At 41.3% G+C, this 23,142-nt stretch overlaps 1 protein-coding gene across 2 annotated transcripts in view; it reads left to right on the top strand.

The window, feature by feature from the left end:
* Positions 1–23,142, top strand: part of CHST15 (carbohydrate sulfotransferase 15) — a 44,063-nt gene that overhangs the window by 2,911 nt on the left and 18,010 nt on the right. The gene's annotated exons all lie outside the window — the stretch shown is intronic.

Genomic DNA, 23,142 nt, shown 5'->3' with positions numbered 1-23,142 from the left:
GATTAGATATTAGGAAGAAGTTTTTCACACAGAGGGTGGTGAGGCACTGGAACAGGTTGCCCAAGGAGGCTGTGGATGCCCCATCCCTGCAGGCATTCAGGGTCAGGCTGGATGTGGCTCTGGGCAGCCTGGGCTGCTGGTTGGCGACCTGCACACAGCAGGGGGTTGGAACTGGATGAGCACTGTGGTCCTTTTCAACCCAGGCCATTCTGTGATATTAAGAAGCTGTAACTCAACACTGTGTTACTTTTACATTTTGGGTTCTAAATGTTGTTCAGAACCTTTCCATAGAGAGAGAGGCAGCAGCTAATGTTGCCCAAATGGCATACTGACCCAGGGAGCTGCAACATTTAGCTGTGCTGCTGTTTCAGTACTGATGCATTGCTCAGGCAAAGAGAGCCATGACTTAAATAGGTGTCAATATACTCCTTCTACCTCCTAGGTCTTAATTACACCTGCAGTTACTCTGTCCTTAAGGGCTATGTATCCTGCTATTAGAAACTGCAAGGAAATGTGCTGTTAAATCACTCGGTGCTGCTCTGAAAACTCAGGTGATGTGAATTGCCTCATTTCCAGCAGCTCAGAGTTTACAGGAGCCTCCCCTGGCTTGAGCAGGGCTCTATTCAGGCTCAGTCCCACCCCACCCATTTTCCTCCTTACCTTGCATTCCCACCACACTTCTTGGCTGAAGAATGCAAACCACAGTGGAAAAATAAGTTACGTTTCCAATAAAAGAACAAATTTTTCAGTGTTTCCCCCCACAAATTACTATTATTTATTTAAGCAATTAGTGGAGTGCAGCATTGCTTTTTAACTGAAGAACTGCGGTGCCAGATTGGAGTCTAAATACAGCTATTCACACGAGGGGACGGGATCTGTAAGCTCCCACAAGCTCTTATCTCAAAGCAGCCTGAATTACACTGATCTCTCTACTTTGACTGCCATCTCAGTAAAACTGCCTGGTTATGCGTAGCATTGTTGACCCGCTCCCTTAAAAATATGTTGGGCTGCCTGTGTGTATCTAACAGAAAGCACGCTGTGTGCTCAGCCACACTGGCTGTTTGTCTGTACGACCTTTCCATTTGTGTTTCTGATCGGACGGACGTGATTACGATTCTACCCCAGTTGCTTGGTTTGGTTTTTACACGCGAGGGAGAAGGGAAGGCTCGCGAGGAGCTGGACAGCAGCAGACGTGCTGCAATGGGAGCTCTGTAATCCTTTGATTACACAGCTGTGCCCGACATGCCACTAAACAGCACTTTAGGGGCAAGCAGTTAATGTAGCTTTGCTGTGGAATATTTATTGATTTATGTTACACCTGGCTTCCAGCAGCTGTTGGATACGGCTTGCAAACACGCCTTGGAGGGGCATGGCATCCTTGTTAAAGAGGTAAACAGGTGAGGTGCTTGGTGCCTAGCAAGAAGAAACACTTGAAATGAAATCTAGTTGGGTAGCGATGGGTGACTGTCCTCTGTGTCCTCCTGTGGCTGCACGCTGGAGTCAGTGGTTGGACAACACCAGCCCATTGCCTACTCCTGCTGGACCCAGATGAAGGTAGTAGTAGGGAAATGCCACAGGCTTTAGAATTTCATGATAAGATGGAAGTGAAATATTGAAAGACACAGTATCTAACATGGCACCTACAATTTGGTAGAACCTAGGGAGCCTACAAACAGGAGGGGAATCAACTCTTTGAAAGGGTAGATAACTGCAGGACAAGGGGAAACGGTTTTAAGTTGAGGGAGGGAAGATTTTGATTGGATGTCAGGGGGAAGTTCTTTACTATGAGATCAGTGAGGTGCTGGAACAGCTGCCCAGAGAGGCTGTGGATACCCCATCCCTGGAGGTGTTCAAGGCCAAGCTGGATGGGGCCCTGGACAGCCTGGTCTGGTATTAAATGGGGAGGTTGGTGGCCCTACGTGTGGCAGGGGGTTGGAGATTCACGATCCTTGAGGATTCCAACCCTGTCCATTCTGTGAGAGTGAAGCACTGTGGCCCTTCTCCAGACTGAAACTGCTCTGCAGTATCCTTCTGGCAGCCCCAATCCAGGTGCAGTTTTGGTCTTTCAATCCATCCTCTGGAAGCAATCTAAAATGCAGGAGTCAGTGTAGGTCCTGGATTGTAGATCCTTAAGTTGTGCATTTGAGTGCAGTGTTAACTGTATGGTGCCTAAGCTAGGATGTAATGACCTGTGAATACCAGACTTTATTCTTTCAAAGAAGAAAGATTGGTATAGCCAGAAGGTCTGACTGTGTAAAGCAAGGAATGGGAGGAAATTGAAAGGGATCATTTAATATTAGGAATATTTATCATGTAATGAGATGGCTTTGCCTGCAAGGCCAGCTCTTCCCTAGGAAGCTTCATCCTTTGAAAACTCTTTAAAAAGTCTTAAAGCCAATACTTCTTTTGCAGGGCCCTCACATGGCTTACCTTGTACTCCTTTCCAACCTCTTGGACTTTGGCTACTTGTTAGATCAGAAATCTATCTTCCAACAGAGACAGATAAAGATATAAAACAGATAATGCGAAGCAGGCAATGTTAAATAAGTAAAACAGAAATCTAAAATTTGAGACTGTTAAGGAACATCTGTGAAGAACTGAGGTTTAGATCTGTTTCACAGTGGGATGCCAAGGGTTGTGCTCTTCCCTCTGCAGTCATGGTTAGCACGTTAGTAAACTACTGCTGTATAGAGTTGATCCTTTTGGCTTGATTGCTGAGACTTTAGAAAATTGCTTGGGATCATTTCTGTAAAGCATTTTAGATGCTATTTTGTTGAAGTGGAAGAGGGGCAGTCTGCATGTGTACATCAGGCTTTGAGCTCATGCAGAGCTGATGGCAGGTCAGCTCCACAAAGGAGGATGGGTTCACGCTCTGCAGCTGTGCTTCAGGAACTCCTTGCTAGTTTGCTGGCTCTCTGGAATTTTAACCACGATATTTGGATAGTAGTTTTGCATTTATTGAAAATGCAGAGCTCAGATAAAGTGACTGAGTTTTGCTGGGTGAGAAGCTACCAAGAGCAATTGCTGCATGAGCTATGGTTGTCTCCCTGTATAAAAGGACAAAAACTTGTTCTTGAGCACTTCAGCATTGACTATTACAGCTTCAGGCCTTGAGCAACTCGTTGGACCTATTCATAAGGAAAATAACTTAGATGAAAAAAGAAATCATAAATTATAGAGCTATGAAAACAGTATCTCAGGTTGAGGATTAACTTGCCTGAGGAAGAGATAAGAATAAATCAGAATGAAACCACTATTGCTCTTGACATTCAGTATTAGAATTACTTTGCAAAGCTATTTATGTCAGCTTTAAAACAGTTTGAACAAGAAATGAGTTGTGAGAGGTGAGCAGAAGGGAACAGTGGATCCTAAACTCATTGCTCTCATTACAAGAGGGAGGAAAAATTGATTTGTCTAACATCAGGCTATTTAAATACTGAATTGTTTAACTCTTCAGAGGAGATCCTTGGCACATTGCTAAGGAAAGCAGCCAATTAAAAATACTCACTGTAGTAAAAAGGAACATATATATATATAGGTATCCATGGAAATCCCACATGGGTTTCTCTTGCATTGGGGTTGGTCAGGAGCAGCTCAACTCTCAGTGTTCACTGAGGGGCATGGTGTTAGTGGGCATGGTAGTGGTAAGTTGATGTTTGGACTTGATGGTCTTGGTGGTCTTTTCTAAACTTTCTGGTTCTGTTATGTAAGGTAAACCAGTATTTGGCTTTCCAATCTGTGTGCAATGGAAACGTTTTCCAGTTGTTTTGGAAAGGTTCAGTATTGACTGTGTGAATCAGGAGTGGATTGGAGTATTCTCTGGTGCCTTTAACGCTGCTAGACAGTGACAGTAAGGAATCTAAGTCTCTACTGCCTTTTTTATTTATTATTATTTTTCCTTTTTTAGACAGGTTTCAGTAACTCTTTGGATAAGGTATCCTTCCTAGGTGGCTTCAAGTCATCTACTGCTTATTTCTGCCTGCAGCTTAAAATAAATAAATAAATAAATCGGTATTCTTGCTGCTGGAAATAACAGTTTCTATGTTGCAGTAACTCGTTTTTGGTCTAATACAGTGGAATGCATAAAAAGCTTCTGCTGTGACTTAATAGCTTTGTCTTTTAATGGTAGCCATTAAGTGGGTGTAGTAATCTCTCCAGTTATGTAGGTTTTCATCTTGCTGTACTGCTACGTTGGATAATAAATGACAGAAATACTGAAAAATGTACTTTGAAAATACATGTAACCATGTAAATACCAAAGCCATGTAAATGGCTTTTGTTGGGCTATTGTAATTCCTAGGTATTTTGCACAGGCTTTTCAGTATTAGAAACTGAAGTGAAATTTTATGACAACTTGTGCATTAAACCTGCTTGCTTGTCACTGAAACAGGACTCTCCCAACCATAATCCCAAAAAATGTTACACTGCAATATTTTAATAACTTTATTTGTGTATCTTGAAGGTAACAAATAATTCTGCAATAGGCAGTATCATTAAGCTGCATTTACCAACAAATTACAGGGTTTCAAATTAGGTAATATAAATGCTGTGCTCATTCCAGCACAGCAGTTCTCAGGATAAACTTCTGGCTTCATCAAAATCAATGAAAACTCTTCCTGCTGACTTAAGCATGCCAGGATTTAAAAAATAAAAATAAATTGAAATGAGATCTTAAAAAGTTTTCTCGATGAGTTGCTGAAGCTGGAGTCATGCAGCTGTAGATTTCTGTGCACATGTTCCTTAGTTCAGCCGGAAAGTCTGAAGGAGGAAGTGATGTCTGCTGGGGTTGAGAGCTCGTGAAAGGGGATGATGCTTTCATTTGATAACACCACTACTGCTCTATTACTTCACAGAGCATTATTTATAGAGCATAGGGAATGTCCTCAGCTGGGAAGGATCTGTAAGGATCATTGCGTCCAATCCCTGCCTCCAAACACAACCACCCAAAGTCCAAACCCGGTGTCTGAGAGCATTGTCCCAGTGTTCCCTGAGCTCTAGCAGCAAGGGGCTGTGCCCTCTGTCCTGTTCTCTGCCCACCGCCCTCTGGGGCACAGCTTTTCCCCATCCCCCAGTGTTACTCTCTCCTGATGCAACTCCATGCCAGGGGTCCCCTTTTTTTCAGGTACCTTGGAGTTGTGCAGGTTTCAGGGTTAAGGGAAGTTGAGTGTGCAGGTGGATTTCCCTGCTATGGATATTTAGGCCCTAAAGGTGATGGCAACCCCCAGAATCTACCTCTTTATTTAGACTATTGCATTGCGTGAATAGGAGTTCAGCCTTTTGCATTGGGGCAGCATCCAGGAATGATCTTAGGGCCATTTCTAGTGTTGTCCTTTTGGCACTGAGGATTTTTTTAGGTAGCAATTGAATAGGAGGAAGGAATTAATTTGACTTAGTGATGTCAAACTGAAAACTGAGTTCCTCCTAGCACATCCATTGAAGAACACTTAGTGGCTCTGGATTTAGCCTGCCATCCGCTTTACTTTGCAGAGATAATTTTGAACTTCCTTTGCTGATAAATATTTAGACTCTGTTTATATTCCATCTGATTTTCTGCTAGATAGTGCTTACTGACTTTTTTTTTTTCTGTAAATACTTATTACTGGGGAGATTGGTATCACAAGATTTGAAAATGTGCTGATGGCAGTTTTGTAATTTTAACCATAGCTGGCCACATCTTTGCTGATTATCCAAGAAAGGCTTATTATTTTCTAAAAGGAAACAATGTTTCTGGCTGCAGGAGTTGGAAGGGCAGCTCTAATTGCTTCACTTGCAGTGCAAGTGTAGGTGCAGAGGGCATAAATGGATTAGATGGGACCATTGGTGAGGATTGAGAAGGGATGAAAAGAGCAAAGACTTCCAGGTTTGTTAAAGGCTTAGTTATCAGCATGTTGCTGAACCCAACATAAAAATCACACCTATTTTTTGTTGTTGTTGTTTTTGTTTTTAAAGTTAGCAAATTAAAATCTAACAATCTGGAGAAATCCAAACTAATATTCAATAATTTGAGTGCCTGAAGGATTTCCTTCTCAAAACTGTGTGTGTGCAGCCTTTCCGTACGCCCTGGCTCTGGGATGTGCACTGGGGTAGCTTGGCTAAACCTCAGTGCTGGTTTGCTATGCTTTGCTAATTCCTTTTTGGAATCCTGTGTTTTTGTGGTGTTTTTTTTTTTTTCTTCTTTTCCCCAATGTGAATGTGACAACCCCACTTTAATTAGCTAACAGCAGTTGTCACCATTGCTGGGGATCACAGTAAATGAGAGTCTTAGAAGTATCTATGTCAAAATAAATAAATAAAACATCTAAGAAGCTTCAGGGCTTTACTAGGAAGCAATAAACTTAACTGAAATGGTTAACAGCATTGTGATGACTTGCTGACTTATATTACAGCCTGTAGCCACCAGATGTCACTTAGTTTGTGCGCTGTGTTGGGGAGAAACGTGTCCCTGAGTGTAGAACATTACAAAAAGAAAAATAGCAGCTTGCTCTAAATGGATTTGTTCCTGTTTGTACTCATAATTGGCAAGTTGCCTTCCTTAATAAATATTTTCATCTTAAAATAGATTGTATGGTCCTGTTTCTCACAGACAAGATAGACATTGCATTTTTTATGAGCCTTAAATGTCAGCAGTGACATTTTGAATTCCAATCCTTAAAAGCATAATTAATAGGCTTACTGAATTTTCAGAAGGATGAATTTACATTTTATGGAAAGGACATGTTCTTTTATTATGAACTACACAATTATTAAAGATGCTTAAGCAAGATTTTACATCAGTGGTCAATTTAAAAACAGTGAGATGAATCAAACTCATGGAGGACTGAAAGCAAGGTGGAAGGATGTGAAGACGGGAAGGGCCACTTCTAAAACTGGATAACAGCATCCACTCATCCTCTGGTTTTAAAGTCTTTAAAGCAGAATGTAAATCTGGATAGATGTGTTCTAAACTGTAGAAGAAACACTTGGTGCCCAATGTAAAACTTCTTCCATCTCCAATGAGCATAACCTGTCTCAGTGAGTAGAGTAGGATGTGATGGCTGATTGATTATTCTCACTGGTGAGCAAAGAGCTCATGTTCTGGGTCCTTGTGTTAAGCAGTGTTTCTTCCCTCCCATTACCGGTGATGCTAAATCTCTGCTGCATACTTGGTCTTTTTCCAAAGACAGTACTGTGAGAAAGTAGAAACTGAATTTACTGGACTTGAAGTAAATAGACTGAAAAGAGGATTTTTTTTTTTTTTTGGGGGGGGGGGGGGGGGGATGATTAGTGCTTTTCTGATTTTGTTTCTTTGCTGTTGTTTGTTTTTAATGTTTTAAATGTTTCCACTGTAGATTTCATTTTGGGTTGTTGTCATCATTGTTCTGTGTGTCTCATGCAGATTGGAGGGCATAAATCCATTGTTTGACATAAACAATGTTGTTTCTCTCCCATCTCTTCCTTTGAGGTCCTCAGGAGTAGCTGTTTTGAAAGACTACCTACCTTCATTTTTCATCCATGGTGAAAAATGTGCTCTAATATGACATTCAGTAACTTGAGGCAAGAGTTTATGACACAGACCTTTCTTTCCCCCCCCCTTTTTTTAAACCAGAGAACAACACATTGCTTAAGAGAAACGGCATTGACTAATAAATGGGGCAAACTGTTGTTTTAGCAGCTAATACGAAACTGATTATATTAATGAGGGCTCCAGTGTATTAACTGACTGCTGTTTACGAGCCCGACGGTTTCACTTCCTAGCTGCAGGGTTCGCCGCAGTATCTCCAAAATGCCACCTGCGACCGCGACCGGGGCGTGGGGCGGCCCAGCGCGGGCAGGGCGGGCCGGGGGGCGTTGCTCGGCCGTGCCCTGTGAGCCCATGGAGCGCTCCGCGCTACCGGAAGCGGTGCGTCCCGTGCGTCACTTAAAAACGATCTGCTTATTCTTTTGAAGCTCGCAGCGAGATTGAGGTTTGCCCGGTTTAGTGTGGCTACTAGGGGGAATTTATAAGATTCAGTGCTGCTTTAGATGGTTTATTTAGAGTTTGGTTTGCCAGCACTTGTACAGTGCTTGTCTGAATTTTGGCTAGTGTCCCTCAATCCCTGAGTAATGGGTTTCTGGTTGGTTGGATATCTAGGTTGTTCTTGGAATTCTACCATTTTACACCATATGGCAATATAGGTAACATATATCAGTACTCAGTCATTTTGTCATCCACAAACCAAAGAGTACCTCTGCAATGCATCTGGCATCTGCCACTGGATGATGCTCCATGGAAAATAAATAAATAGTGTCCATACCACGAGGATCCGATCAAACCTCTGAGTAAGTGTGAGTGCACTCTGTCATCCTCCCAAGTCTGCTGCTTAGCCATAAGTGTTTGCAGCTAAGAATATTGTCTTTACATTTTTTAATTGTTCATGTCTGGAGAATGCATTTTGTCTTTTCCATATTGGTTTTGCTGGTCTAGCTTAGCCCTGTACAAGCAGCATCTTTGAGGAAAACGCAGGGATAACTTTCAAAGGAAGGAAAAAATGTAGAATTGTATGTCTTTATTTTGATTAGCTTTTATTATCAAAGTCTAATTTATGGTACTGAGTTATGCAATAAATAAACTGAGGAACATCACCATGTAACTTTTTTGTGTAGTGAGGACAGCTGTGAAATTGTCTGGGTTTATGGATTATTCAGAACCTGTGGAGCCACTTACTTTGATGAAAGTTTTGGATAGTGAAAGCATTTTTCAGGATTTAAACAAGTGAGAGAATTATGAATTAAATTGAATGGTCAATGACGAGGCTCTCATTTCTCCTGTGCCACTAGGATGGTTTTCTAGCTTGCCTTATTTCTCCACTGGTTAGGTGCTGTAAAAGCAGGAGGTGAGTGACTTTCACAGTGGGCTTCACTTTTGCACACTACAAAGCCTTTGTCCATTGGGTGCACCACTAGTGTTAGTGCCAAAAGGTGGAGAGTTCTCGTTGGCCAAAGCAAAATGATTGAATAATAATAATAACTAACCAGTTTGGCTGACAGCCTTACTGTTTGAATTGAGAGACCCCCACATGTGGATAATGATGTTCTGGCTGCCCTGGTGATGGAGGTGTTTTTAGACACGGAGGGATGACAGAGCCAGCTTTACACCTCTGTGCTGCAGGGCTGCTCCATCTGAGCGGGCTCTTGCTGGCTGCTGAGTCACACTCAGCTGTGATGAGAGATGTGGCATTTAGCAGCACTTTATTGCATGTTGCTGACTTTGGGTGTAGGCGTGGAGTGATCTTTGCAGAAGACAATGATTGATATGACCTTCTGCAGCGCACGGCGTGTTTTGTTAACAGCATTCTTGAGGGTGGAAAGCATTAAAGGAAACCAAGCGCAGACCAAATTGTACAATGCCGTATTTCTGAAACCATAAAACTCCTTCTGGTGCCCTTAATAAAGCTGGAGGCGTAATTCAATAGCATTATTTATAGAGCAGGTCAGCACGGAGCCTTTTTTTTCACATTTCTCTGGACTTGAGGCCCTAAAACAAGGGCCATCCATTGAGCTGCAGTTTAATGCATCAGCTGCAGCTTGCGCTTCCACTGCCAAATGTACCATAACAGAGGCATATTTCCACACCGTTATCTGCCTAACACACACACATTCTATTCGTCCTTGTTGTAGCAATGAGTATCACTTTTGAGAAACAAACCCTGCTTTCCTAGAATGCTTGTGTTGTCATTTATAGACAGTATTTTAGGGATTTTTTTTATGATGTCATTATTTATATTGCATAGTTGTGGTTAGAAACCATAAGTGGGCTTGGAAACCACCTCTTCTAGCCCTAAGACACCCTTTTAAGCTTTTATTTCAGTATAGACCTTTCTGCAGACATATATTAAGGAATTCACAGTTTATTTCACATAAAAAAAAAAAGAAATATCCCCTCCAAAAGCATCTGTATGCTCCTGATGCTATCTGAGTCTCCTGGGTGTCTGAAGGCCTTCAACACATAAACAACCTAAATTAAGTTATTGCATTAAGCTCATAAAATCAAAGACTTGTGTCTTTAATTCGAGGTAGAGTAAACACTATTGGAAAAAGAGAAATCTAACAGATGGAAATGTATTTCAACACTTCAGAGGTGCTTCTGCTGGAGCTGGTTTTGATTAGGTACATTAATTTGGCTAAAGTTGGAGTTCATAAGTCCTCACAAAACATTTCTCGAGGTGTTTTCTGTAGGTGCTTCTCATTCTTCGTGGAGTTTTGTAATGCCCGTACTCTAATGACAGAAAATTTGAGATAGAAACTAAGCTTTTTATGTTCTCATTACAGTCAGGCATCTGTTCTGGAGAAACTGGCTGCCAACTGTAATTGCTAGAACTTGTCACTTTCCATTTTTCTGTGAATTGCTTCAGTAAACGATTCATTACAAGAAGAGGAACCCGGGCTCTGTAACTTCTGTGGGTCTAGATCTCAGCTGCAGTGTCCTAAGGAACATCTGTCCTCCTGTGAGCTTCCCCCTGGTGCTCAAGTAGAGGTGCCTTAAGGGTGAAGTTTTTCTTTTTCATGTTCTCAATGCAAAGGTTTAAGAAATTAGTTTTGAGCCCTTCATATTGTGACTTAATTACTTAACATCTCCATTGGGAAAAGATTCTCTTCAAGAGCTTGCCTTGGCTGACTTCTGAGCCACAGATAAAGACTGTCTGGATTGCTGTGCTAAATGCTGCCTTTATGTTAGAGAAGACTTTACAGAAGAGGAAAGGTGAGGAGAATGCATGCCAAGTTTCTCTTGGTGCATTCATCGGTAAGCAGAGGTGGAGGTTGTTCTCTCTCTCTCTTTTTTTTTTTTTTTTTAACCTGTTTCTCAGATTTTTATTGTGTTTGTTCACAATCTGCAGTCTGGTTAAGTGAGACATAAAGCACGCAAAAACATTTGTGCTTATATTCTTTCCTAGAGTAAAATAAATACAGCAAAACCAAACATGGGCAAAATCTATAGGAGCACACGGCCGAGTCCAAGGAACCAGTGACCCTGTGGATAAGGAATAGATTTATGGTATTGTTGTTCTTGGGTATTTTGGTGTGTGCTTACTGGGAACAGGTTGGTCCCATATATGGCATAGCTTTATTTGTTGTTCCATTGTAAACTGGGATCTTTGTGCTGTTAAAAGATCACTGGGCTATAGTTTTCTGAGCTATGAAAGCTGCATGAAGAGCAGTAAATTTGTGAGAGGCTGATGAAAGACTTTTCTTTGCAGTAGTAGTAAGTATCAGCAAATGAAGATATTTGACTTTCCTTCAGTTTGTGGTCTGAATGTTATCCTTTAACTGTGGTTATCTGAAGAAATGAGAGGATGATAAGCAATAAAGCCATTATCAAATGGCATTAGGTTCCATATCTATCACGTGCTCTGCCTCTGAATATACAGATTGGTATCAACAGATAACAGAGTGCAGTCATGCTGTCTTCATCAGGAAGATAGCAAGTACTGGATAATACTTGGACTTTCTCAGGCTCTGAACTGACTTCACTTTGGTGCAAATGTGTACTTTCATGGTACTTTAGCTGGCTGAGACTTATCTGCTGTATCATTACTTAAAGAATGCAAGTTATTGAGCGTTTACAGAAGTTACTGCTGCTCTTGGAACACTTATTTCTTTTCTTTATGTATAGAGACAAAGCCACAGTTGTGATCTGGTATCAATGACTAGTTTCTGTTGACTAATTTTTGTTTGAATTTACAAGAAACTTTAATGACAGACTCTAATATTCAGTTTGTCTTTTCAGGATGCAGCTGTGTATGTTTCCTTTCACACACTCAGCACTAGATGAGAGATGAAATGCCCTATTCATGAAGAAGTACTTACACGGTACTTATGCACAGATGAGATATGTTTTTCCATCCGTTTTAATGCATGTCTCATGGAGAAGGTACCATATATGAGTCACGATGGCAAATTTCAGATGACAGGGTTAAGATAACAAAGTTTATGGAGAAAATTCAGTTTGGAGGTGGAGGAAAATCCCTTTTCCAGTCAGAAAATCAGAGAGCGACTTCTAGCATATACTCTAGAGTTGCCAGAACAATATTGTGTTTAACTGTTGCATCATAGAATCATAGAACGTCCTGGGTTGAAAAGGATCACAATGCTCATCTAGTCCCAACCCCCTGCTATGTGTAGGGTCGCCAACCAGCAGACCAAACTGCCCAGAGCCACATCCAACCTGGCCTTGAATGCCTCCAGGGATGGGCATCCACAGCCTCCTTGGGCATCAACCAGTCCCCTTCAGAAAGGCTGCCTATTTATTGAAGCATGAAGGTGTATCAAATGGATTCTAGTAGATGCCCTTTTGTAGTACTATTGTAAGCAGATAAATTTCACCAAACTATAACATGAACGGGTACTGAAGGCATCATATTATGGATATTCTATTTATTCCATATAATGTTATTCATCCCTCAAAAGCATCCTTAAATAAGCAGCTGATTTCTCACAGCCCACAAGTTTTAGCCATTTCTACTGCCTACTGTTTGCAAAGTGACAGAAAGTATTAGATTTCAGATGGTGGAAAGAATATGTTTCTCACTTTAAACTTGAGGTAGCAGCTGCTAAAATCAAGTAAAATCAAATGTGTAAAAAGAACAAGATGGTAATCAGAGTAACATAACTGTGAATGCCCACTATTTTGCAGCGTGCTGAGACTAAAAATGCTTGGCAAGACCGCTGGAAATACTCTGGGAACATTTATCTCCCACGTGTTGGTTCTGGACCCATAATCAATGCAGGAGACAAAGACCCATGCTGAAAATAACTCTTCAGCACCAAAAGATCTCTTCCTGCAAATTCAGCTGTGTTATACTCTATCTGCATCTCTTTCTTGAGCAAGAGTCGTTAGATGCTCTGAATGTGAAGATTTATTTCTCTTCAGCACGGTGAAGCTTTGGTGTGCATCTCACCTTAGGGGTGTGGATGGTGTAAGCCTAAATCTGAGACAGTCACTTGACTTTCATGTTGCAACCAGTGCCCAGGAAAGAGGCTTTCCGAGGATGTGGCTTTTCTTTTGGCTGCTCCCAACAGGTGACTCTTGAATGTCCAGCGTGATTGGATTGTGTGTAGGTTTGTGGCATCTACTTTCCTGATGAATTTCATCTCTTCTGATTTTTGGTTTTCTTAAGTGGGTCTTCAGGTGTGAGTGCATCGTTAAGCTGGATGCAGCCTCTGGGCAGCCTGGTTTGGTGATTGGCAACCCTGCCCGTGGCAGAAGGGTTGAAACTAGATGATCATTATGATAGTTTCCAACCCAGGCCATTCTATGATTCCATGACTTTCAGCTCAAACACAAATTTGTCAATGTTTTTGAGGAAAACTAAAAGTATGGAATTGCCAGATGGATACTTGGTTTGGCTTGCCACCCAGTGTAAATTTATAAAGCTGCTTGGTTAAAATTAGATTGGTTGAACACACCCAGGAAACGCTTATTTTTTGAATGAGTTCTGGATTGTGCAGGCAGATACAAGCAGCATTGCTTCTGCAGGTTAATGCTCTAATAATATACATTCCAGAGATGTTATTTTTACAAAAGCTTGGAGAACGGACTTTTACTTGCTTCACTGCATTAATCATACTCTTGTTTATACAGTTTGGTAAATGGCGTGAGACGACTGCGCTATAATCTAAATTTATGTGTCTCTGCTCTTAGGGTGTCTGTATTTAACACATTAGGTCTTGGAAGGAAGTAGAATGCTTGAATATTAGGAAGACTTTCTTCTCTGAAAGAGTGGCGATGCAGTGGCACAGCTGCCCAGGGAGTGGTGGGGTCACCATCCCTGGAGGTGTTCCAGAGCCATGGGGATGTGGCACTGAGGGATGTGGGCAGTGGGCATGGTGAGGGTGGGCTGGGGTTGGACTTGGCTTGGAAAAGACCTCTCAGATCCCCATGGGGAAATTCTGTTTGTCTCAGGAATGACAAGGCAGTGCTGGGGACATCTTCTCCTTCCAGGTTATCTTTGTTGTGGGTTACGTGTACTGCAATTTTAAGATTAGTGCTTGCCCAGTGCTCAAGAAGAGCTGTTATCTGCCCAAGATCTTGCTGTGTGCTGTCTGACTGCCTTGAAGGCTGCACAAGCCACACAGTCTTGTTCTTTGGTGAAAGAAAGAGCTTGACCCAAGCTCACTGCTGAACTTCACTCTTAGTGGCTTGGAAGCCATCACTGCTGTAGTATCTGTGTGTTCTGTACTCAGTGTATCAGGACTATTTGGTGTCCTGGTGTGAGCATGGAGAGCAATTTTCACGTGGTCAGATAAGGTGATGGAAACAAGCACACTGTCCTCACCAAAGCCAGTTTTGCAGGAACACAAAAGGCATATCTCTGTTAAACGAGTTGCTCCAGAAGAGCACTTTTAAGTGAATAACAGCAATGCCTGTCCAGGGACCCAGACAGGAGAGAGGGCTTGGGAGTCTAAAAAGAAAGTGGGATGGACCGCAGCCAGAAAGAAGTGCATGATAAAAAAAAAAAAAACAGCCTTCATTTAGTAAGTGAATTCTTCCTGTACTACAGCAGCTCTTTGCCTCTGGAGCTTTCTGAAGTACTTATTTGTCTTTGATTACAGGGTGTATGGGAGCTGTATTTAGATATGAAAGCTTTTCCTACCTGTCTCTCTTCTCCTGGATTTTGGTGATAAAAATAGTTGGAGTGGAAAAATCCTTTATCAGATTAAACCCTTGTTTCATGTTTCTGTGTTTAATTAGTGCCACTGATTTGCAGGATAACGGTGTGATTTATTCCTTCAAAGTGCATGTAGGCAAGAAGTTTCGTCATCGTGAAGTACTATGATATCCTGTACTGAAAATGAAACTTCAAGGGCTGTTTAATCTTATTAAATACGTAATAAAAACGCTTGTGGCACAGCCAGGCTTATCAGTTCTGCTGTGCCTGAAGATGTATTTTGGGTGTTCTCTTTGCCTCTACCATGAGTTTCTTGATTCTTTTTCTTTTGCTTCATAACAAAAGAAAATGCATATGGCAAATCCATCCTGAAGAATTTTCAGTGATATTAAACTGCTGAGTGGTTTAACCTCCTGTCTGTTTTGATCTTACATTTTATACTGGATATTTTTCTGGAGATTTAAGAAAACATGACTTTTCTTCCAGCAAGGGATAAAAGTTAGTTGAGATTAACACCGGTACTTCGCATAACGTCTGGCTTGTGGTGACTTGGTCACATTCAGCGAGCGGCCAGCTGCTTTGATAGCTGTTAAATGGATCTGATTTCTGCTTGTATTCTGAATGCCATGACTTTTAAGTCTGGTTCCTTATTTTTGGGAAAGGAATCTGTGAACCATACGGAATGGATGCATCACTTTCTCTGTTTTTGTAGAGTGACCTCAAGAACTGTGTAGGCTATATCAGGAGCTTGCTTACAGTAACTAGTGAGTAATAATAATAAAAAAAGGATACTGAACTTTGACCATGCATAATGTTCTAAGCCAGATTCAGACTTAAAATGGCTCTTCTGTGAGAAGGCATGCACTGCTGTAATTAAGGTAAAGATGAAGTTTTTATACAGTGTGCAACTTTTTCCATATTCAGTATAAATCCATTAGTGTTTCCCTAGCAATCCGCTATGCGAGATGAATAGAAAATAAGTGAAGCGAAAGGATGAATTGCTGGAGATGCTACACATCACAGCAATGTTCTTTGATCAAGTGCTGTGTGCCCAGTGAGCACTGTAGGCAAAATTCTGCTCTGAGTTATCCTTATAAATACGTCAGCATAACATTTTGCTCCATACTTGGGGAGGAGGAGTGTCTTAAACACAGTGGTGTGAGCTCCATCTGGACGTGGGGTGAGGGATTCTCAGTGCATGGGACATGCGGTGCTAGCAGCCTGGTGGCTGGCTGTGGTGGTTTTTGTTCTTTTAGGGTTTTTATTGCAGATGAAGCCCCACAGAATGGCCAGGGTTAGAAGGAACCTCAACGATCATGAATCTCCAACCTCCTGCCACATGCAGGGCCACCAACTTCCACATTTAATACCAGCCCAGGCAGTCCAGGGCCCCATCCAACCTGGCCTAGAATACCTCCAGGGATGGGCGGGGCATCCACAGCCTCTCTGGGCAGCCTGTTCCATGCCCAAAGACTCTACACTTTGCTTCAGCTCTCATCTTTGGTATAGATCTTGCATGGGAATTGTTTTTAGAAAATGCCCTTGTGTGAATCTACGGCAACTACTGACTAGGCCTTGTCCCTGCTTTAAATGTGGAGGAATGCAACCCTTGTCTTCTAAACCTTAATTCTAGTTTAGGTCTAACTGAGAGACCATGATGTGCTTTGGTGTTTATCAGTAGGACGGAGGGTGGCTGTCTGGACATTTTGATTTGCACTTAACTCAAAGAAATGATGGGCCTGATTCTAGGTCAAGGTAAAACAAGTGAATTGTTAAGATACAGGATTTTTGTTTTGTTGTGGAAATTTTTAGTGATGTGTCTTTTACTGAAAAATAATTTGACTTAAAAGTGGACAATATCAGGCTGAACCGTTATTTTCACAGCAGCAAGAAGCCTGCATCATTTCCAGGAACCTGCAGGAGACTTCAAATGTGGTGATGGGTTTCTGGGGAAGGCATTGCTCCTCTTTCCACATCTCCCTTTTTCTCCTTGCTTCCAATAATCCCTTTACTCTGGCAGTATTCATGCCCTAATTAAGTGGCGACTCAAATTTAGTAACTGTTTCCTGAGTGCTGTTGGACAAATAATAAGAGTGGGTCCTTATGTGACTGAAAATACTAGTGTTGCTATGATTTTAGAGAGTTTGCAGGTTTTCTGCAAATAGAGGGTTTTACTTGTTCCCTTCTTGCATTTTCCTGGGAAGTCCCTTGATGAGTCAGGAGCAGAGTCTGTTTGGTTTAGATCTTGAGGAAGAAACCATCTCAGTTAGGGAAGAAGCCGCAATTATGCTTTTGGCAAGATTGGCAATTTAGTGTCGATTCAGGAGGTTTGCTTTGGCTCCAAAGGCTTTAGGACTGCATGCTTTGAAGAATATTGTGCTCGTGAACAAGTGTTCAGCAGTTGCTCAACAGACTGAGTGTATAACCATGGGTTATGACCACTATATTCTGGCTTTTAAACTGCAACCAGTTCTTAAGTGATTGCCTTAAGAACATCTGTGGTGGCTTGATGTCATTTCTTGGCAGTTGCATTTATTTATTTTTTTTAATATATATAAATGAATATACATTCATGTTTTGAGCAAATGGAGGAACTACACAACTTCAATCTGCAAGAGGCTGCTGTGCTTTTCTAAAACCTCTGCAGGAGCATTTTTGGATTATTCTTTTATTTAATGCTTATTTGTATATCTTGCAAGGAGGTTGCAGAGATTAGTGAATCAAGATTCTCATTTTATTGATTTATCATTATTTTTTTTTTTTGGCAGCTGTTTGATTTCTTTGAGGTAAATAGGGGAGAGTTCAGGCAAAGTTTATTTCTAGAAGTGCTAACTTGAGCAGCCAAATGTGTACAATAAGCAGGACAGAGCAAATCCACAATTATTCCTCTCCTTTCCTGAGCTTGTTTTCTTTCCTATAGACCCAGTTTTTATTACTCGTACTGTTTGTTTATAGAATGGGTGCCTCCTGCCCACTGACAGGATGAACTTCCTTGCACTGCTTGCACAAATACCTTGGCTTGCCCGGATGAGACTGTGTTTGAAAGCAGAAACCTTTGTGCAGCCTCTAATCTTGGCCTTGTCCTTTTCAGTAAGCTTGTATGGGGGGGAAAAAAAGCTACTGGGTCAACAGGCGATGTGGGAAAGGGAAATAAATGATGTGACTGTGCTGCAGTGCTTGGAGTATCAATTATTTTTCTTATATGAAAATTTCATGATGATTTCATGGTACTAGCCTTCTCTTCTTCCTTTCTCTCTTCATGTGAGTCATGGAAGTTGATCACAGAATCACCAAGGTTGGAAAAGACCTCCAAACATCATCCAGTCCAACTGTCTACCTACCATCAATATTTGCCCGCTAAACCATGCCCCTCAGTACAGCATCTAACTTTTTCTTCAACACCTCCAGGAAGAGTGGCTCAACCACCTCTGCGGGCAGCCTGTTACAGCCCCTGATTGCTCCTTGTGATGATATGGTTGTGAGCTCTTTTGCTTAAAGCCCCACATCATCTTGTGCGGCCTCACAGGAGCTCCGGGCATGAGCTCTCACTAGAGGTGAACTAGTGTCTGAAGCTTTCCTGGAGGATGTGGGATCAGAGCTTTGCTCTGAGATCCCAAAAAGCCTTAAAAGCACAAACTGTGAATTTGAATTGCGCTGATTTTCTGCAAGGAAAGCGCTTAGGCAGATTGTTTTCAGCAGCCTGGATAAATACTATCAGAAAACTATGGATAGAACAGTATTGCCCACTAACCGTGACCCTCTGTGCCATATCTCCACAGTTCTGAAATGCCTCCAGAGATGATGACTCCAACAACTCCCTGGGCAGCCTGTTCCAATGCATTACACTCTTTTTCCCACCAAAAATTAATTTACACCCAAAATTAAGAAGATTCATTATGGAAAAAACCTTTCTTTCTCTTGTGTTTTTACAAAAAACAAAAAACAAAAAACAACAACAACAACAAAAATGACAAAAGAACATACATCAGCAGACAAAACCTTAGTGTGCCTGGCATGGGTGGTGATAGGAAAATGGACTGGCAGAAAAGAGAAAATCTCGAATCTGAATTGGTGAGACTGCAGAGCCCATCTGTGGGAGGTGTGTGAGGGGTGTGCGTTGGCTGGATTTCCTTTCATCTGGTTGGTGGATGGTTTTGTAATTTGTCTTTGACACTTTCAGGTTGTGACTTGCCTAACAGGACAACCTTCCCAGGTTTCATCTTCTAATGGCACTGATGTCTCTGTCCCTGGTTTCTGCCTCTGGCCGTGGCCATTAGTGAGCATGGCCTTACTCAGTGAAAGAATGATATGAGCAGATATTTATAGATTCTCCCAACCCCAGCTCTTCAAGCTTGTGGGAATTAGGGATAGCAACCATCAATATATTAATTTATTGTTTAGTGTCTTCTAAATGCTTTCTAACTTTTGGCCTTGCTGAGATCCATGTTTTAATTATATTGTGTGAAGAAAGGAAACAAAGTGATGTGGCTCCACTGATATCAAACAGGGAAGAACTGTTATACATCATATTATTTGGGAAATATGTTGCTGGTCTACTTGAAGTGTGTTTACTATGGATTTGCAGCACGCCACTCTTTGATGTGGCAGAAGGAAAAGCTGATCATATCTAAAGAATAACAAGGCTAATAGAAAATGCAGAATTAAGCATACTAGTGAAAATTTGTCTTCGTTTTAAAGAAATAGGAGAAAGGAACAGTACATTAAAAATTAAGGACGGTGACCTGAAAAGTAGAAGTTGTATGCTGAGATGTCCGGAAGATGTGTGTCCATGTTTAAAATCTATTCCATCTAGTTTATGTTATTCTCGAGGAAGGGGATTTTGGCTGAACATATGAAAGTAACTTCTTTTCATAGTTATTTTGATTAGTCTTCCCCTACAATCCTTTAAAAGAAAGGAGGAAGATTATATTAAGTCTTTATTTAAAATACATAAAATAAAATTTCAAGTATTTTCTAGATGGTATTTGAAAATACACGAGTATTTATTTATTCTTGGTGGTATCTATCTTTTTATCCTATTTAGCTTTGCTTTGGTAATAATTAAGATATGGTGGATACTCCATATTCAGTCTTCTGGCTGCTCAGCCTGTGCAGTATGGGACAGATGTACATAAATAAGGAGTTGCACAGAGAAACTAAATATACAAAATCTGGTTTTAATAGTCCTATTAAATCCTCTGTTATCTGTATTAGCTGGAGTCTGCTTCAGTTTAAAGAAATAACGTGGGACCCGTTGGCTTCAGCAGGATTTTATTGAAATTTGAGATAGAGATTCTTTCCCCATTCTGGTGTGTTGTCTCTCTATTATATTTATGTCTCCTACTTAGGAGATTTCCCAGATATTTTCATTTTTAAGAAGAGAGCTGATTTGGCCAAGGCACTTGAAAAGGTTTCTGTGGATTCCTGCTTCGTCAGCTGGTATATATTTATTTACATGCGTAGACATGATCATAAATAATTCACCATTCATCTCAACAAGAGGAAATTACATGCTACATAATTCAGGAATGTACAAAGACGCTGCCTGTTGTGTAAAGAGTGTAAGATTCTGCCAGTGAACCAATAGCAGTTTTGCAACTAAAATAAAAAGACATAAATGGTTTATTATCAACTCAAGTCTCATAGATTTTCTTCTGTCTGCAGTTTGCTTCCTACTTCAGTCAGTACTGAAATACAAAAAAGGTAAACTATGCTTGTGAGTACAACTACTGGAAATGCTGAATGAGAGAAGTGACAAAGAGATGCTTTGGATGGCTTGTTTTTGTAGGATGAATGAGGAAAGCTTGGGCTGCTTCACTGAGGAAAATCCTGGCGTGCATCCTGCACTGCACAGTGAAAGAATGGGGAATGAATTTAATTAAAACCTCTTGGTGAAGAAAGGGAGTGGCTGTAGGGAATTATGTTCTGGCTTTCGCGTGTTTATTACAGTGGGGTTTTATGGCATGAACACGACAGTGGGAAATCATATTAAATGCAAGTCTGCAACTAACACTTACAGACCCACCTCTCTGTGTTCTGCTAGCTGAGTAGTGCCATACTGCCCTGTGGTAGGTCTTCAGAGATCATCTATTGAAGCAGCTTGTTGCAGTGTGTAAGCTGGCAGAGTTATGGTTGCTGGTGAACTTCAAATTCTCCCTCCTGACTGGTGTGATTAAGATCTCATTTATGCTGTAGCCTAAGCATATTTCTTTTTTTCTTTTGCCCTTGTATCACCTTCCCCATAAAGCATTTTCTTCAGCTTGCCAAGATGTAGTTAGTAAGATTTTTCTTTGAGTTTATAATATATTCACTGCACCTGACGAGGGTTCAATAAATTCCAGTCCATTTTATTAACATGCAAATGGACATAAAATTGTATGGAGAAGCTTATGCAGCATTTGTATAATCCTGTGCTCTGGATCCATTAATGCATCTCAGATGGCTCTTTCAAGAAGTTTAAATATCAAGTACCCAAACCTTGAATTGATTGTGCAGGAGTGTCTCAGATCAATCTGTTCAGGCGCTAACACCAAACGAGTTTTAGGTCCCAATTAGAGGAGGACTGGAATATAAAAATAGATTTTTCTTTTAGCAGTGCATAGTAACTGGTCCCTGTGAGATGTGGGCTGAGTGTCAGAGTGGAGGAGCTTAGAGAGGAAGGACTGCTCAAAAGTACATGTGTATCACCTAGTATGTTTAATTGTACTGATGCTGTATGGTTTTTTCTAGCTACCCAGATGTTATAGCTACCAGCATAACCTGCTGTCTGTTCTTTCTGCATTTTTTTTCCCAGAGGTTGCTGCTTTCACCTCCATTTTCTTACTGAGGCCCTTGTTTCCATCTCCTCTTTATGTGCAGTGTTTTTTGTTTTTTGTTTTTATTTTTAAATGGAACTATTTCTGTTTTCATGATTTCTCCTCTTGGAACCTCTATTCCATCCTCCATGAATGATATCCAAATCAGCCCTCCTTCAGCCTCCTCCCACCAATCTTTTTTCCTCAGTGAAATTACCTGCTCAGGTGCCATATTGCCACCTGAACAGTTGACTGACAAAGGGGAAACTTTTCTCTTGTTGCCAAAATCTCCCTTCCTTGTCCTTACTCTCTCCAGCACTTGGGACTGTCCGTGTCATGGTGTTGGACCAGGTGATCTCCCTGATGAGAGAGAACTGCTGACCTTTTTCCCACTTCAATCTTATATCCTCCTCTCTCCTTGCCATTATGTTGGTGCTGAAGAATGGAGGTGCTGGGAGAAGCGGGTGGCTGCTCTCGCAGATGTCCACATGGGGACAGACAAAGGGTGTCAAAGTGATGGAACCATTCTATCCAAATCAAGTGACAAAAGCCAAAATAAGTGTTGGCCTGCAAAGGCATACGTTACAACTTCATTTTTTTCAGCATCTGTTATTTCCCTTTTCAGGTTTTCTTAAGTTTATTACTTCATTTTTGGCTTTTCAAAATTGCCTTAAAATATTTCCCGTCTTAAGTTCTCAAACCAAAGTAATTCTTAGGATTCTTAGAAATACAAAACGTAAGTATTAGCTAGAATATTGAAGCACATGTATCATCTGTCAGCTTTTGTATTTGATCATTTGTCTTCTCCAAACAGATTTGCTTTTGACCTGAAAATGGGAGTATTCCCAGTGAGGGATTTAATACACTCCAAAACCAGGAAGTCTAGAGGAACTACACCTTAATGCGCTTTAATTATGACCATCCCTTGGAAGGCTGATCACTTGGTTATGCATTTAAGTGTCTGCTCTGAGTTCTGCCTGCAATCATAGAATCACAAAATTGCTCAGGTTGGAGAAGACCTTGAAGATCATCAAGTCCAACCGCAGCCTAACCATACTACCCTAACAATGCCAAATATAAGCACAAAGATTAGCGCAAACGATTCTGAATACCTCTGGCTGCTCTTTGGCTTTGAGCAACCATAGTGGAGAAGTGCTTATTACAGGGTGGCACGTGGCTTTTGCAGCATGGTCCTTCAGCCTGAATGTGGCACCCACAAGTGCTCAAGTGCTTGGAATGAGGAAACATCCACTTGAGTGGCTCCTGCACAACCTCGCCTGCACTGAAGTGCTGGCATTTGAGAGGATTTGCTGGGTCAAGGCCTTGTCTTGGATTTGCTGTGCTGATTGTACATTTCATTTAACTAACACATCTTGACATTTTTATTGAGCAGTATGTTTTCAAGATATATTTGACAAGGAATGCTGAAAGCATCTTGCTGACTTTTCTCTGTGTTACTGGTAGTTGCTCTTGTCCCAGAGCCGTTATGTCCAGAAGCCAGAGATCCTGATGCGAGTTTTTGCTTACATCTATATTTCAGCCCTTCAATTTACTGAATGCTTTCCTTGTGGCTTCTTCGGTTGGCTGTTGTTTGACCTTCTTCCCTATGATCTTGAAAGCAGGCTATTGTCTTGTCCCTGCCTCATCTTCTGACCTTCCATTTGAAGGAAGTTAATGTAAGGCTATTGTGCACAGAGGGTGGGAATTTAACTTGTGTTACTGGC

The sequence above is a fragment of the Meleagris gallopavo genome, chromosome 8 (genome assembly GCF_905368555.1).
Source record: "Meleagris gallopavo chromosome 8, MGAL_WU_HG_1.1, whole genome shotgun sequence".
In the NCBI taxonomy this organism is placed as follows: domain Eukaryota; kingdom Metazoa; phylum Chordata; class Aves; order Galliformes; family Phasianidae; genus Meleagris; species Meleagris gallopavo.
Note: the sequence above shows the minus strand (reverse complement) of the source record. Positions and strands in the feature narration are given on the sequence as shown.